The sequence below is a fragment of the Aethalodelphis obliquidens genome, unplaced genomic scaffold (assembly GCF_003676395.1).
Source record: "Aethalodelphis obliquidens isolate GAN/ISIS:26980383/991018 unplaced genomic scaffold, ASM367639v1 scaffold20, whole genome shotgun sequence".
NCBI lineage: Eukaryota > Metazoa > Chordata > Mammalia > Artiodactyla > Delphinidae > Aethalodelphis > Aethalodelphis obliquidens.
Window position 1 is genome coordinate 4,212,598 of NW_020837964.1, and position 14,597 is coordinate 4,227,194.

At 49.5% G+C, this 14,597-nt stretch overlaps 1 long non-coding RNA gene across 1 annotated transcript; it reads right to left on the minus strand.

The window, feature by feature from the left end:
• Positions 1 to 1,050: 1,050 nt before the first annotated feature.
• LOC113627001 (uncharacterized) lies at positions 1,051 to 11,563 on the minus strand. Its single transcript, XR_003435387.1, has 6 exons — positions 10,887 to 11,563; positions 8,040 to 8,187; positions 7,207 to 7,651; positions 6,057 to 6,165; positions 3,592 to 3,815; positions 1,051 to 1,981 (listed from the first exon to the last, which is right to left on the minus strand). It is a non-coding gene; the product is annotated as an uncharacterized LOC113627001 (long non-coding RNA).
• Positions 11,564 to 14,597: the final 3,034 nt, after the last annotated feature.

Sequence of the window (14,597 nt, forward strand, 5' to 3'; positions counted from 1 at the left end):
AGCCTATGAAAATAAGTATCTTTTCTACTCTCAAGTGAAGACTGATTACTGAAACAAAATCAAGAGATATGAAAGAAAAAAAAATAATCCATGACTCCAGCACTCTGGCACAAGCCCTATGATTGTTTGATTTTTTTTCCCCCCATGAGCTTGTTATTAGCATGGATGTGATTGGAATCTACAACACGGGCTTTGGTGTCCCAGAGGTCCAAGTTCAGTTTCCAGCTCTTGCCAGTCAGCAGGGGGTGAGCTGTGGGCACGTCCACTGCAGGAAGCCTCGGTTTCCTCCTTTGATGCCTTTTTTGAAGTGTGGTCGTCAGGATTAAATGAGATCGTATAGGGCTTCCCTGGTGGCGCAGTGGTTGGGAGTCCGCCTGCTCGATGCAGGGGACGCGGGTTCGTGCCCCGGTCCGGGAAGATCCCACATGCCGCGGAGCGGCTGGGCCCGTGAGCCGTGGCCGCTGAGCCTGCGCGTCCGGAGCCTGCGCGTCCGGAGCCTGTGCTCCGCAACGGGAGAGGCCACAACAGTGAGAGGCCCGCCTACCGCACAAAAAAAAAAAAAAAAAAAAAAAAAAGAGTCATCTGCCTCCAAAATCTGGACTTTGCTACCATGTTTGTGCTGTTATGTTAGAACTTCTTGAGGAGTTTTTGCTTTTGCTTCTATTTATAGTTTTAAACTACTGACACTGGGACCCAATCCTAGACCAATTCAATCAAAATCTCTGGGTGTGTTTAATGAACACCCCATCCCCCCAGGTGTTTTTTTTTCTTTTTTTGGCCTTATCGTGTCGTCGTTGCTGCGCGTGGGCTTTCTCTAGTTGCGGCGAGCAGGGGCTACTCTTCATTGCAGTGCACAGGCGTCTCATGCGGTGGCTTCTCTTGTTGCGGAGCACGGGCTCTAGGTGCCTGGGCTTCAGTGGTTGTGGCGCACGGGCTCCGTAGTTGTGGCTCACGGGCTATAGAGCACAGGCTCAGTAGTTGCGGCGCACGGGCTTAGTTGCTCCATGGCATGTGGGATCTTCCCGGACCAGGGCTCAAACCTGTGTCCCCTGCACTGGCAAGCGGATTCTTAACCACTGGGCCACCAGGGAAGTCCCCCTCCCCCCAGGTGTCTTAACACACAGCCTGGACAGAGAACTACCGTGAGGCTCTCTGGCCTGGCTATGGCCTTACGGGGTTGCCTTCCCAGTCGCAACGTGGTCTCCCACTGCTCCATAGCTTAGCAGTGCCCTTCCCTCTGTCTAAAACACCCTTCCCTAATCCCTCCAGTCTAACCTGGCAGACTCCTAGTTTATTCATCTTGCAAGCCCCACACAAGCTTCGGATTTGGATGGACTTGGGTCACCATCTCCGTCACTTATTAGCTGTGTAAACTTGGGTGACGTACTCAGCTTTTCCAAGCCTCAGCGTCTTCTTCTGGGAAATGGAGCTAATGCCGGTAGGAAGAATGTGGAGCTGCTTGTGATGGGGAGCAGATTAGGAAGGTCAAGCATTTGGCACAGTGCTGGCTCCTTAGCATGGACTCAATAATAAATAAAATTATTGTTATTATTTGTTGTTGTCATTGTTGTTGTAGGCACAGTAGAAAAAGCAGTAGTAGCAGCAGACTACAGCAGTCGTCTGTGGTAACAGAAGAATTATGCTGGTCTGCCCAGCACCCCACGCCTACTCCAGAATCATCTTGTTCCTTCTGGGGGGCGGGTGGCTCCCACGCTCCCCTACCCCAGGGTCAGGCCCTGATCTGGACCCAGCTAATCAGAGGATGATTCTCATCAACTGAGCTCAGTGTTTGGCTCCTAGAGGGCACCTGACCCAAGCTGGGTCCATCGAACTGCTCCCAGGATATATCAGAGCCCATGAGACAAAGACAAGCACTGTAATGGGGCCACACGCTGAATGCCAGGCTTCTAGTGGGTGGGCAACTTGTGGTCACGTGAGAATCCCCTCTTTAGAAGCGAAGCAGGAATTGTATGCAATAAACCTGTAATAAACCATAATGGAAAAGAATATGTATATATGTATAACTGAATCACTTTGCTGTACACCTGAAACTAACACAATATTGTAAACCAACTATACTTCAATTAAAAAAAAGAAAAAAGAAGCCAAGCAGATTTCAGCAGAGGCGAGATGGAGAGAAGGAGAGAAAGACAGAGACAGAGACACAGGTGAGAGAGAGCTGACACTATTTCTTGAGCCCTTGGGTACAGCAGCTGGAAAGTGGAGACAACTCAGATTCCCACATGAACTGAGACCCCCACCCCCCTCAAACTTTTGCTACTTTGGACTGGAACTTAGTCACGTACCACCAAATGAGTGCCATAAATACATTATTGTTGTCGGTGTGCAAGTGTCATTTTCCAAAAGTTAAAACATGACATGCAAATATAATAGTGAGCCCACGTCAGAGGTTCGCTTAGCTCAGGAAAAGCAGCAGGGTCGGGGGTGGGTTCAAGGGAGAACACAAGACACTGAGTCTGTATAGTTAATGAGAGAAAGATTGCTGGAATAAAATGATAAAGTCCAACGCAGAAAGGTTAATGCCCTGCAAGGCGATAAAATGGTAGCATTTGGGGCTATCTTTTCTTGCAGAGGTAAATCATTTTCATGTCTGTGGGACAAAAGTCATTTGTAACTTACTAATACTCCTACAAGTTAACATCTAAATTGACAGAGTGTAGGTCCTAATGATAAATAATAAGTCAAACAAAATGACCATTCCTTGGAGAGGCAAACACCGGGTCAGATAAGGCCCACTGCTTGTTTATGTAAACAAAGTTTTATCAGAACAAGCCCGTGCATTTACATATCCCCTCTGGCTGCTTTCCTGCCGCAAGAGCAGAGTTGAATAGTTGCAACACAGATCATCTGGCCCAGAAAATCTTTACTACCTGGCTCTTTCCAGGAAAAATTTGCCCTAGAGCTGAGGTTCTTAAAGTGTGGTCCCTGGACCAGTAGCATCAGCCCTAGGGAATTGTTAGAAATGTAATGCTCGGGTTCCACCCAAATTCAGGCCCACCAAATCAGAAATTCCAGGAGCAGGCAGGCCAGCAAACTGGGTTGTGACTCCCTCAGGGGGCTCCTGATGCCTTGAGAGTCAGATGACCCTTGGGCAGACTTGAGAACAAAGCTGTGGTAGTCTGCTATAACATCCTGAGGGCGTCCAGGGTTCCAAACTGGGGATAATGTTTCTTTATATGGCACGTGGGGAAAAAGAGTGGGAGGTGAGATTGGGGAGCTCGACATATGACAGGTTGTGCCAAGGGAGGAGTTAAGATATCCTGCCAGTGAAAGCTTCTGGTGATCACATTTTCATTTCAGAAAGACATCTCAGGAACTGGCAGATAAATGGATGGGGTTGGGCTGGGAAGGTGGTGAAGTTGGAGGAGCACAGATAGGAGGACTCGGTGCTAGTTAGGAGTCTACAGCTGAATCCCAGGCTGGAGACACTTTGTGAACTCCTGGATACAGCCATACCTGAAGCTAGAGAAAATGCATAGACTTCCCAATTAAGCCATCCTGAACAGAATGCTGCAGAGGAGCTGGTTCACAGGGGAAAGAATTGAAAGATATTGATGTAATGGAACTCACCAACTGTTGTGGAAGGTGAGAGAGAGGCAATGTTATCCGAACGGCATACAGATTTCTGTTTTGCTGGGCTGGGTAGATGGGACAGTCTAGGAAATGGAGCAGGATCCTGTGGGCCGTCCCAGGTATAAGCCCTTTCTGTGTCCTTGTTTCTTGTTTGTAGGAAATAGGCTTCATTCAGCCTCCTTGACCTTCCCTGAGTTCCAGAGGGCAAATCCAAATGGTTGCTAATCAGGGAAGGGAGGGGATGCAGAAACAAAGGAGGAGTGTTCAAGAAACAACAGTGCAGCCATGGGGCAGGGTCCTGGTTCCTCCTCAAGGGATATACATAAACAATTTCTTTTTTTTTTTTTTTGGCCTTGCCATGACAGTGAAAGTGCCAAGACCTAACCACTGGATCGCCAGGGAATTCCCCATAACGACGTCTTTGAGTTCTTCTTTGGAACTAAGGCCCTCACCCAGGTGGAGGATGGTAACTTCAGGCCGAGCACAGGATTCCTGAAGCACCGCCCTGTTACCTCACCGCCAACCAATCAAATGAAAGTCACAAGCCCTGCAGCCCTTCCCCCAAAATTTGCCTATGTGAACATCTTCCCGAAAACCATTGGTGAGTTTGGGTTTTTCTGAGCACGAGCTAGCCATTCTCCTTGCTTAGCCCTGCAATAAACCTTTCTCTGCTCCAAGCTCGGGCATTTCAGTTTGTTTGGCGTCACTGGGTGTCGGGCACACAAACTTGCATTCGGTAACAGAACCTCTCTGGTTGCTCTCAGTCTGATGGGAGACAGAAACACAAGCCAGGGGAACGACAGTTCTCCTCTAGAGGCATAGTGCCTTATTTTTTTCTTCGTTTGCATCAACACACCTTTGTGAACAGAGGTTAAGAGCACACCTGTACTGACAATGCAGCATGCTGGCTAACTCTGCCCCACTTCTGAGTTACGCGCTCCAAGGCTTAAATTCCAGCTCTGCCCCCTCAACAAGAGATTTAATTTTTCTGTCTCTGCTTCTTCATCTTTAATCTCATGATTTACAGGATGCATCTGCATCATGGAAGTGAAGAGACATGAAATCCCAAGGGTTCTGCATGATGCCTGGTCCATGATAAGCATTTCATAAAAGGTAGATGTTACCATGATCATTCTGGGCCCTCCAAACAGACAAACATTTTTTGACTAACTGGCTTGTGACATGGATTGTTTCTTGCCAATTTAAGATGCTTTCTTTTCATGGAAGTTAAAAAAATAATAAAACCATAATTACCATTTGATAGGTAATTACTATGCTGCGCTTGCTCTATGATTAAATAAAAGTGTTTTGCATATAAGATAGTGTTGCTGTTGTTAGCAGTATGGATACATTAGTTATACAATGATTTTGAATTGAACTTCATGAGCAGATTCTGGGGAGGGTAGCCTCCTGGGAGAGGGGGAGGGGCACCCAAGCACCTGTCATCATTACCCCCACCAGGACCATGACCTCAAACAAATGGGATGAAGGGTCAGAGGCAGGGGATTGAGGCTCCATCCTACTTGTGAGATGCCAGTTTGTTTTAATTCTTTCCAATTATGAAGGCAATACAAGCTCAAAGGGTTAAAGAGAGTAAAGCAAAGTAGAAAGAAGAAAAACTCATTTCTCTTCAAAGACAAACACTGTTGGCTTCTTGAGGTATCACTTTCTTTTTTTTTTATAAATTTATTTATTTATTTATTTTTGGCTGTGTTGGGTCTTCCTTGCTGTGCACGGGCTTTCTCTAGTTGCGGCGAGTGGGGGCTACTCTTCATTGCGGTGCACGGGCTTCTCGTTGCGGTGGCTTCTCTTGTGGGGGAGCACGGGCTCTAGAGTGCAGGCTCAGTAGTTGCGGCACACAGGCTTAGTTGCTCCGCGGCATGTGGGATCTTCCTGGACCAAGGCTCGAACCCGTGTCCCCTGCACTGGCAGGAGGATTCTTAATCTCTGCGCCACAAGGGAAGCCCTACTCATTTATTTTATAACGGCTTTATTGAGATATACTTGACATACCATAAAAGCCACACATTTAAAGTTTTCCACCAGGTAGAAGTCAGAGCTTAAAGTCTAATGGGGACCGTTCCGTGTCCCTAGGTGGAAACATTAACTCCTCTGAGAACTTGGACCTCTAGACCCACAGAGCCAAAAGTTGGAGGGATGAGAAGCACACCTCTTACAGGGTCGCTGGGAGTGGTACTGACCAGGACCAAATCTGCTTTTCTGTCCCTTGCTTCCAGGACCAATGTATTCTCCCTGCTGGGGACACATCATACTCTATTGGTAGTTAAGTTGGGGAGTAGATTGCATTTGGGGAGATAGTATGCCAAACTCTCAGGGAATCATCTCTAAGCTGGCGCCTTGACTGTGCGTTCAAAAGATCTTTCTGTCGTGTTATCATGCTGGAAGCTTCTGGTATAGGTGATAGAACCAGGCATCCCATGGCTCTATGCTCACCTCCTTACCTCCTTTCCTGTAAAATGCGTCTTCTGGTTCAGGGGGATGTTATGTTGGATTCCATGTCAGCAGATCAAGCATTCTGTATGCCATCAGAGAGTGATGCTAGCAGAGATCCTTTGGACAGAAAAAAATACCTGGATTATCATTAATTCCGGTCTAGATGAATTGCTGAGCCTTCCAGGGTAGAAGGGGTCCGATGTAACCAACTGGTCGCCAAGCGGTAGGCGGGTCTCCTTGAGGGATGGTACCATATGTGGGGCTTGACACTGGTCTACGTTAGTGGCAGTGGTAACAGCTAGATGAGCCTTGGTAAATGGAGCCCATGCACAGCCTTCAACCCTGTTGCCATGGCTACTCTGGTCATATGCCTGTTGTGTCAGCACCGGGGTGGCCTCTTCCATGGTGAATGTTCTCTAGTGAACATTGCATGTGATACAAAAACCTACACGCTTGGTTTTAGTCCTCTTTTTCTTCCAGGTCTCTGACCAACCAGTGAAGCTATTTATCACTGGCCGTGAATCTATATACATTCTTATCTCAGGTTACTTCTCTTTCCCCGTAAAGTGGGTGACCAGCTGCGTGGGCAAAAGTCTGCTCTTGGAAGGAGTTCCCCTTGCTGAATTCTTTCAGAGTCTGGCTCATGTAGTGAGTTCCTTGAGTCTGTTCTTTTACGGGTGCCGTGTTAGTCAGGGTTCTCCAGAGAAACAGAAAGAATGGGATGTCTATGAATATATAGAGAGAGACATTTATTTTAAGGAGTTGGCTCACACAATTACGGAGGCTGGCAAGTCCAAAATCTGCAGGGTTAGCCAGCAGGCTGGAGACCCTGGGAAGAGCCAGGGCTGTAGTTCAAGTCTGAAGGCCGTCTGCTGGCAGAATTCCCGCTTTTGCTCTGGGGAGGTTGGTCTCTGTGCTATTAAGGCCTTCACCTGGTTGGATGAGGCCCACCCACGTAACGGAGGGCATTCTGCTCTACTCAAAGTCCACTGATTTAAACGTTAATCTCACCCAAAAAACACCTTCACAGGAACACTGAGAGTCACGTTTGACTAAATATCTGGGCATTGGGGCCCAGCCAAGTTGACACATACTATTAACCATCACAGATGCATTAACCAGATCAAGATTCTAGATACGCAAAATTAGAAGCCAGACCTTAAAACACAGTAACCACATCAAGCCAATATCTTCCATGGGGAATCCTGAAAAATCAGCTGACCATCTTCTCTGACATCTTTGTGGTATCTTTCCAAGCGGGTGATGGGACAATCGCTGAATCTTTGACTGTCACAATTGATGGGACACAGAAATCTTTTAGCTTCCTATTCCCCAAGAGGTGTTATGATGACATAAAGTCTCTAAAGCTATTAACAGAGGAAAAAGCAGGGAAGGGGCCAGGGGCAAACAAGCTCGGGAAATCCTGGGTTAACTATAGTCAGGTAAGTACCTTTTTTTTTTTTTTCCGGCTGCGCGGCTTGTGGGATCTTAGTACCCCAACCATGGATCGAACCCACGCCCTCAGCAGTGAAAGTGTGGAGTCCAAACCACTGGATCGCCAGGGAATTCCCAAGGTAGATGTCTTTAATGGGATTGTCAGAGGCTGTAATATACAAATGTGCAGCCTGATGTGAACCTCCAAGAGCGGGACCTCACCTCCACAGTCCCCCACGTATTTCCTGACCAGAGCTCCTTCAGGCAGCTGTTTAGGGGACAAGGGTGATGCAGGTCACACCCTGAGGGACATCTCATCCCACAGTGTAAGGAGCTGAGATTTAAGAGACAAAACGTCTTGTCCAGGTGGCATGTGACAGAGTCAAAGCTAAAACCCACATTCCTGGCACTTCCCCGCTGGTCCAGTGGTTAAGGCTCTGCCTTCCAATGCAGGCGGCATGGGTTCGATCCCTGGTCAGGGAACTAAGATCCCACATGCTGTGGGTGTGGGCAAAATCTTAAAAAAAAAAAAAAAAAAAACCCACAAAATACCCCACCTTCGTGATGCACAGCCCCGTGCTCCATCCATGTCACAGAGGTGGGATCTAGTCCCCATTCTGAAAGGAGGAGACACCAAGCACAGCCTTCTTCGAGGCTAATTAGTTACAAAGATCAGACTGGAATCCTGGTCTCTTGAATTTCAGCCTGGAACAAAAAAAGAAAACCCACAGCATTGGGGCACTTAGAAGTTCAGAACTGCGTACAGGAGTGATATATTTTTAGCGCCTTTAGGTGACCCCTGAGAAGATGAATCATCACTGCTGTGGCATGCCCGGTGAAATGATTCCATTGGGCCAAGCATGAAGTCCCAGAGCCAGCGGATGCTGGAGACCATTCAAAGGGTTGGGCCACACCCCAGGGCTTCCTGCCTCCTCCCCTCCCCCCCATCAACAGGAAGTCCATAGATGAGGTTCACTTTCCCTGGGATGCAGCAGGTGTGTGGCCCCTGCAGAGGTTTGCTCCAAGACCGAGCCAGCCTTCTCAAGCTCAAGGCTTCAGCTACCCCTGGGCTGGGTTGTATTTAACCAGAGGGAAGCCCCATGGTTCAGGTTTGGCCAGTGCAAACCGGGCACAGCTGTCGGAGATCTGTCCGACTCACAGCTCGGGAAAGCCTTTGGGTGCAGAAAGGAGACAACCCTCTAGAGAGCAGCGATTCTCAACCGAGCATGCGTGAGACTCTCCAGGCGGGCTTGTGAAAAACACACGTCGCTGGGGCCCCCCTGGAGTGGCTGAGTCAGCTGATCTGGGGCGGGGCCTGAGAATATGCATTCCCAAACTCCCTGGGATGCAGGTGCTGCTGTTCCAGGGACCGCTGTTGGAGGACCCCTGCTCTAGGGCGCCTTCTGAAGGATGCCATGAGGTCTGCACACGCAGAATTGCTCCCTGGTGGGCCTGAAATCAACACTACCTCTATGCTTACCATTTTATCCCCAATTTTAGAACCCAATTAGGGAGGTTTCTATCCGGGCGCTCAACCTGTAGCTATCTGGGAGACTAACACAGGAAACTCAGAGAACGGGGTGAATTACCGCTCTTGTATTTTAAACACATTTAATAAGATGTAATTCACATATCATACAATGCAAAGACTTTTCATATAGTCACAGATGTGTGCAACTACAACCATTGTCAATCTTAGGGCATTTTCATCACCACCGAAAGAAACCCATACCCTTTAGCTCCTGCACCCCTAACCTGTCTCATCCCCGCCCCAGTCCTAAGCAAATACTAATCTACTTTCTGTTTCTAAATTTGCCTGTCTGGCCACTGCATATGAACAGAATTCTACAATACGCTGTCCTTTGTGCCTGGCTTCTTCAGCTTAGCATAATGTTTTCAAGGTTCATCCACATCATCACGTCAGCGCTTCGTTCCTGTTCAGGGCCAAGTAATATTCCATCATCTTGCTAGACCACATTTTGTTTATCCATTCACCCACTGTCGGGCTTTAATTTTTGCAGTGAATAGTTGAATGGTTATTTGTTTAAATTCATAGAACTCTACACACACACAGAGTACATTTTACTGCAGGTTATTTTTAGAAAAGGACATAGGCGGCTTCTACCTCTTATCTCTTAGAACAGGGCTGCCTTGAGCCAGCAGGCGGGAACTCCTCAGCCTTCTCTGAGACCACTCTGTGGGAAAGGCCAGGGGTGCAGTTATAGGTCCCAGGTGAAGCCAGCCTTCCCCTTCAAAGCAACCACACGAGTGAGGTTGTAATACCGAGGGACCCCGGCTGGAGCCACGTGGAACAGTAGTATCTCCTAGTTGAGCCCCACACCAATTCCCGGCCGACAATATAGTAAAATATAATTAAGTTGTTTTGAGCACCAGCAACAGGGAGCTGGGACAGCTGGGGTGTGTTCCCACGGGGGTTTATCGGGGAGTCTCTGCTCTCGGCCCCCATCACTGGAGTGGATGGCGGTGATGGCAGAGGCCTCCTGATGGGTTTCCGCTGCTCAGATGCTCTGCGATTTGCCCCCAGCTCTCTCTCGTTCAGCGCCTTTTTTTTTTTTTTGCGGTACGCGGGCCTCTCACTGCTGTGGCCTCTCCCGTTGCAGAGCACAGGCTCCGGATGCGCAGGCTCAGTGGCCATGGCTCACGGGCCCAGGCGCTCCGCGGCATGTGGGATCTTCCAGGACCGGGGCACGAACCTGCGTCCCCTGCATCGGCAGGCGGACTCTCAACCACTGCGCCACCAGGGAAGCCCTTGTTCAGCGCCTTTTGTTCCCCTGACCTGCCATGTGAACTCCCCGTGCAGAGTTTGAAAAAAAAAAGCTTTGCTGAGATATAACTCACACACATAACATCTGCCCATCTAAGGGTACTGTTCGATGGGTTTCAGTGCATTCTGCCGCTATCCCTACCTGACCTGGCTTTGTTGGTCTGTTTCTCCCACTGGGATGTAAGTCCTTGGGGAGGACGTCTTGCTGTCTGTTCACCACCGTATCGCCCCCTCACCCCCCTCGGTGCCTGCCTGGCACAAAGCGGACACCTAGTGACTATGTGGCAGCTTTGTGAGAACACTCAGAGCTGTCAAGCTCCACGGAGGACGTAGGTGGGTCCTTGGGACAATGGCCTTGGCCTCAGCCGACCTGTGGTGTGGACCTCTTCTGTAGGTGGATCTGAAGAGATGCGCTTGGGTCCTCAGTCTCCCCTCCCCCAGCCCCCTGCAGACTTGCCTGTCCTGCACCCACTGCCTCTCTGCTAATTCTGCGTTAGGGACAGCATCTGTGCCCGTGGTTGAGTGAAAGCTAACGGCTTCCCTCGTTAGCCCCTCAGCTCACATATTTGCATCCCAGCACGGCCTTCTGGGGACATAATATCCCACGCAGGGAACTTACATGGTGATCATTTTCAGGTAGTTGAAAGAGCTGGGTCTGAGCTGGCAGACTCGGGCTAAAATCCAGCTCCAGACGTAGCAGGCGCCTCTGGGATCCGACACAGACCCTCTGCTGTCCTCTGATTCCACTACAGGGTGGGCCCCGCTGGCCTCAAGCTGACAGCATCCCCCTCCGTCACACACGGTGCTTCTTTCTGCCCCAAGTCCTTCCAGACACTGAAGAGTGAGCTCGGTGAGCAGAGCAGCCCCAGAGTGGAGGTGGTTAGGGCCTCTGGGAGCTTCCGCCCCCCTTCCCTGGGCAGAGGATGTGTGGGAACACACGGGGTCCTGTGGGATTTTCCAATTCATTGATACCCACCCGCCCCCCCCTTCCTGCTGAGAGATGCCATCTCTGTCGCCCCCGCCACCTCCAACCTGTGTGGCCTTTGTGATGCCCTCAAGCAGCAGGATGGCAGCCACTTGGCCGCTGCCAGTCGCACTTGGCACACGCTCTCTGGGAGACTCTGGCTGCCAGGTAAGAAATGTGGTAGGGCCAGCACCTGGAGTGACCAGAGAGAGAGACCCGTGGGATGGGGCAGGGGCAGGGGGAGCAGAGCAGAGGGACAGGAAGGAGGGGGAGGGGCAGTGAGCCTCCAGGAGCCGCCACCTGGCCGGGACTGTGTGAGACCCAGGTGAGCGCTGCTTACCTGAGCCCAGGCAGCCCTCAGATTTGTCAGCAAAAATAACTGATGCTATGGCTTTAAGCCACGGCGTGGCGGCGTGGCAGCGTGGCGGCGTGGCGGCGGGTGGGGGGGGGCTCCTACTCAGCCGTAGATAAAGCACCCAATGAGCAGCCTTTCCTCCTTCCTGGTCTCGCTGGGCTTCCTGGGAACATGAGGACCAAGCCCTCACCTAAGGCTCTCTGTCCAAGAAGACCCAAACCAAGACGAGTGCGGACCTGCTGGGGAGGTGAGGTAATTGCACTTGGGTAAGATAATTAGCTCGAGCTCTGGGTGCTTCATCCGGAAAAGGGGAGGAGCAGCGTTTCTAACCTAAGATTCTTCTGGAAATGAGAGAATCCAGGCGAATTTAGCATCTGGTAGCCGGTGTCCCATTTGGGGCAGCTCACAGGCGAATTCGAATCCAGTTTCCAGGTGCGATATGCATGGCAGGTACTTCCCACCATCCTCCCAAAGCTGAATTGCCAAACGCTGCGGGAAGAAACGCCCGAGGCCGTGACTGGGCTCGTCTGCTTGCCGGTGGCCGTGCAGGGGAGCCGTCTTCCCCTTCCTGGGCCCCAAGGGCAGTCAAGGGACTCTGTTCTTATAGAAATGTTATTGTATCTTTCTGATAAACATAACCCATTCCTTGTCTGTTTTTCTTTTCCTATCAAATTACCCCAACTGACACAAATCGGAGCAAATAGTTTCAGTTCCGGTCACAGGACTTGGGGCTGCAGTCAAGGATCTGAATGAAATTCCTGGTAAAATAGAGTCATTAGAAGCATAGTGAGAGCAGAATCAAAACGTCCCAGCCTGCCGCGACACTGAAAGGCAGTCTGGTTAATTTCCAAATTATATTTGGGCTCAACATGCAAGGGATTCTTTTTCATTTAGGCGGAGAAAACAGGACTGAAGATTATTACAATAACCACACAAGACCAAGGGATATAATTATAAAATAAGCCAGACCCTAGCAGGCAAATCATGTTTAATGTGTTCTGAGAATCGAATATTCTTTATGGAATTAAAAACGGGGGGGGGGGGAAATCAACGTGCAGAAAATTAATTAAAGAAGAGGTAAGACACAGAAAAGCTTTGGGTGTCATACAACTACAAATACAAAAGCAACAAATTTAAAAAAAGAGCACACACGTAATTACAGATTTCGGTAACTTGAGTAGCCAGAACATACCCAGTGAATTATCAATACTTAATCATCAAAGATCTTACTCATTTTGCAAGGGGGCTGGTACTGATGATGGATTTCAGTTGGTCCAAAGGACTCTTCCTTCCGTCGCAAGCAAACCTGTAAGGACGGCTCAAGTAACTCTGAAAAGTGGAGTTCCTTTTCTCAAAGAAAACTGACACGGGAGGGTTCTTCTCCTCCGCCCCCCTCTACCACCAAAATTTGTACATTCATTCAACTCTTTTAACTAAGGCAACCAAAAGACAATTTCTTGAGACCCCCAAACACCCTGCGAAGCCACAAATTCTACCCATGTAAAAAGGGGGAAAAAAAAAAAGAAATGAACGACCTCCAAAACTAAGGGCAGTCACTCTGCAAAGTGCAGGATGGTTCACTGTTAACAGCTTTTGTGGATTTCGTGTTAAAATGTCTCTTTAAAAGGAGGCGTGGACAGGAGTGAATCAAGACCCAGCCATGCCCTGGGTTGAGGAACGACCTGTACTGGACAGGTGATACATGGATCAGCCCTCAGGTATCTTTTCAACTCTGCGCACTGCTGAGGTAGGACCTTTGGAAGAAATGCACAACATCTCAGGGCGTGAAGAGTGTCCTCATCATAGAGCACTGCCCTTCTGCTCAGTTGGGGGGCCCAAGACAGTCACACTCCCGGGCCACGTGTGCCCTTACACAATTCAAGAGTTTGTACCAGATCGCAGCCACGGAGGAGAGTCACAGCCACAGGAGGTGGGCGAGACCCTGGCGCTGACCTGGGGACGCCTGCTGTCTAGCGCAAGCTCGAGGGGTGGGGGGAGGTGGAGAACCCCGGCAGGCAACTACAAAAGGTTATTAGCAAATGGTATCAAAAAGTATCAAAACATTTCAAAAAACTTTAAAAACTGCCAGGCTTGGCGGACACACAGGGCAGGCTCTCTAAGCACCCGGAGGGCTGCCCTACATTTCAGAGGTTTATCCTGGAGACGGGGACTCCGCCCCCTTTCCCGCTGAAGATGCTCAGAATCTCCAGAGAGACAGCAAGGATGTCCACGCCACACGGAACTGCCCCTCCAGGTCTGGGACCAGTGGTCTGAGATTCTGGCCAAAAGTTCCGAGAGCCAAAAGCTAAGTGGCTGGCAGAGCCACGTGCCACGGGGGACCAGGGTAAGAGGCGGAGGCTGCTACGTCTACAAGGGGGTTGGGGTGGCAGGGTGCCGTCCTTTCCCTTCCCCCACGGCTGCAAATCACCCAAAGGTCACTCCTGGCTTAGGGGCCAGGCACTTTGAGCCACAGGTGAACTCACCTGAACTCAGAGTGGGACCTGGGAGGGACTCCACCTCCCTTTGGCATTTGGGTTCCCATCCCAAATCGAACACCCTTTACGGTTGGCTTCTGGGGTTCCTATCATTCAGGTCGACTTATATCATTCAGGGTCAAGGGGAGGGGCGTTCAGAATACAAATACACACATGAGGTTTTCTGCTCAGATCAAGATCTAGAAGGAGTCCTACCTGGTACTCTAGATTTCTAAAGCAGCAGGATGTTGAAAATACGAATTGAGCCACACACGCAAGCAGGTGCTGAGCTAATCTCCGTGTATTTTAAACAGCAGAGAGACCACTGTAAGGTACGAGGATTCTTCAGCTTTTCTACTCTGCTTAAGCAAACAGGGTTCCAATTTGGGTGAGGATCAAACTCAAAAGCTACCACTAATATGAAGTTAAAACTCTAGTTCTTTAAAAGAAAAAAATCAGAACCTCAATAAAAGCCCACCAGGCTCATTCTGAAAGATCAAAGTAAGATTATCCAAGCATCGTCAGAGTTCTAGCAGA